General features: G+C 43.7%; 1 protein-coding gene across 6 annotated transcripts in view; it reads left to right on the top strand.

Moving 5' to 3' along the window:
* TMPRSS2 (transmembrane serine protease 2) overlaps positions 1-2,652 on the top strand; it is a 32,507-nt gene that overhangs the window by 8,260 nt on the left and 21,595 nt on the right. For all 6 annotated transcript variants that reach the window (XM_006033587.3, XM_025215420.1, XM_025215421.1 and 3 more), the window contains exon 2: positions 2,381-2,535. The gene's annotated coding sequence lies outside the window, so the exon portion shown is untranslated. The remainder of the gene's footprint in view (positions 1-2,380; positions 2,536-2,652) is intronic.

Genomic DNA, 2,652 nt, shown 5'->3' on the forward strand with positions numbered 1-2,652 from the left:
TGGGAGGATGCCTTCTCTCTAGCTTGGCAGTAAGAAGAAAGAAGTTGCCAGAGAAATAAAATTCATATTTTTAGAATTCTTACTAGTGATGTTTTCATGCAAGTGTCTTTACTGTATTGGCCCAATTGTCTTTGTCATGAGGTCATTCAGCGTTCTGAATTGTGTGAAAGTCGAAACCTGATTTAATTTCTCTAATAAAACTCTTAGAGGATCTTTTTAGTAGAAATCTTCTTAGGACAGCTTTCTTAAAAAAATACTAACAGCAAAGGAGAATCGCTTGCTATCTACTGAATGCACATTGAAAACAAAACCTGTTTTCTACGCAGTGTATTTGCTTTGATTGAAATAGAAAAACTTTCCAATCTTAGTTGCATAAATACTTTTGATTCCTGCCCTGAAAGGGTGTGCGTGTGTACAGTGTGCTATTCATTGCGGTGGTGGGTATGAGTTTTTCAAACTCCTTTTTTGGACTGAAAGTTGACTACTCTCAATGGTATTTTAATTCTTTTGAATTATAGTTTTAAAGGTAATTAAGAAGCATGGAATGATAAACTCACTCAATATGTGGCTATAAATACATGATGTGACTAGAGTTGCCCTGCATCCCCACCAACTCAAGTTATGATTTCACTGGACATCACAAGCTAAGGAGTGTTTAGAACTTTGCATGGCTGGTCTTAGGGGTATGTGCACATGGCACCATCAAGCACTTGAGCTCACTTTAAATCTGTTAGCATGGGTAGCAGAAGCAGGAAAGCCGTTTTAGCACGGTGGTCTGCCTAGGCTAATAGTCCCTGCATCTCTGCAGGGCCAATTAGTCTTTTCAGAGCAATGTACTAATGTAGTTGTACCGCATGCAGTTATCTCGGGTATTTCAGTTAGAGTTTGTCCATGTACCACTCTGTGACGTTCTAATATGTGATGTTGACATGCCTTTGAACTCAAACCTAGGGCTCTGTTGAAAGTGTTGCTGATGACTGCATTAGCTTCCTTTTTCCCGTTTACACCAGTTAATAACTAATGGTAGTTTATTACCTTCATAGGGTAATAACTAGAAGAAGAACAAAGATGCTGGAGTCCAACCTGGCTGACGTCTTAAAATCCCTTCATAAAGAGTGCTGTTGTGGAGCAGGGGGGAAAGGGTTCTGAGGGCATTGCACTCGATTCCTACAGATCTTGCTAGTGAAGATAGTTTGTCTTTCCGTTGAAATCAATGAAAATATAATTGGACCTGGTGTGTAACTATTCTTTGGAGCATATCACAGGATAATGTAAAAAATGTGAGTCCTACAGACAGCATCAGCGCTATATGGTTAAAACTGGTTGTGAATTTAACTTCTAGGAAGTTAATCATTTCTAGTGTGACATACGCATGGTCTGGCATCCCCTCCTCCCTCCCAACCTGGTGGCTGCATGGAGTACTATAGATGTACTCTGTTCTCTCAAGCTGCTTTTGGGGCCTTGTCTGAATTAGAGTTCTACTATAGAGCTGTGCCAGTCAGGAGTGTGAAAAGGTTGTTTTGCTTAGGTAACTTAGCTATGTTGGCAGACTTCCTAGTGTGGATGCAGCCGTGCCTTGTCTTTTGGGGCTGAGCTCCTGTCTTTTGGGGAAGCTGGTGTAACTCTAGCAGTGGAAAAATGCCTACTGCGTGTATCCCACGAGGTCTAGGTTCCACCATAGAAAATGACAAAAGCATCATGGTGCAGATCAGTGGTTCTCAACCTTTTTTGTACCAGGACCCATTTGTAAACGTTGATGGCCAGTCCCGACCCAGTGCCCCTCACTCCTGACCTGCTGCTCCCAGGCCCTAGCCCCCCCCCCCCCCCCGTGTGTGGAGCAGGGGGTGGGTGTGCAGGGCAGGTGGGGGTGTGTGTGGGGCAGGGACATGAATGATGTGTGCCCCGGAGGCTGGTGGGGGCACAGGAACTGCCCACAGGCAGCAGCGAGTGGGGAGCTCCTGCAGGTAGCCACCGCAGTGTTGGTGGTGGGAGGGAGGGGGTGGTGAGTGGCAACTTCCAGCAGCATTGGCGGTGCTTCTCTTAGGGGTGCATATGCACCCATGTGCACCCCCTACGTGTTGCCAATGGGCAGGAGGGTCCCCAAGCAGCCCCTTGCAGGCTGGAACTCTGCTAGCCTGCAAGGGAGAAGCCACGGTTTCCCATGTTTTTCTCCTTTTAAAGGATAATCCATTTTTTAAGTTTGTTGATGCATTTTTAAAGTGTGTTTGCGACCCTTTCATATATTCTTGTGACCCACTTGTGGGTTGTGACCCAGGGGTTGAGAGAGACTAGTGTAGACTAAGGTTAAATTTTATTTAAGAAACAGTATTTCTGGTGTAAATTATCATTTAATTTTCATAGATATTTTTTTTTCTTCCAGAGAACAGAAGATCATTTCCAGCAGTGTTCCTCTCCTAAGGTCAGGGTTAACTTCATGTGCCAACTATAACATCATGAAGAGCTAATGGAGAGTGGCTGTGACCAAAGACAGATGTTCTGACAACTTGGGTCTTCTGGCTTCCATTGCACTTCTAAGTAAGAAAACAAACTTAATACAATCATCCTACCTGAATAACAGTAGTAACATTCCATTAGCCTAAGTGTTTCCTATAGTTTTGCTTTGGGTATTTTTCTTTTTCTTTTTTCCCAAGT

Source organism: Alligator sinensis, unplaced genomic scaffold, assembly GCF_000455745.1.
Source record: "Alligator sinensis unplaced genomic scaffold, ASM45574v1 scaffold840_1, whole genome shotgun sequence".
Taxonomy (NCBI): domain Eukaryota; kingdom Metazoa; phylum Chordata; order Crocodylia; family Alligatoridae; genus Alligator; species Alligator sinensis.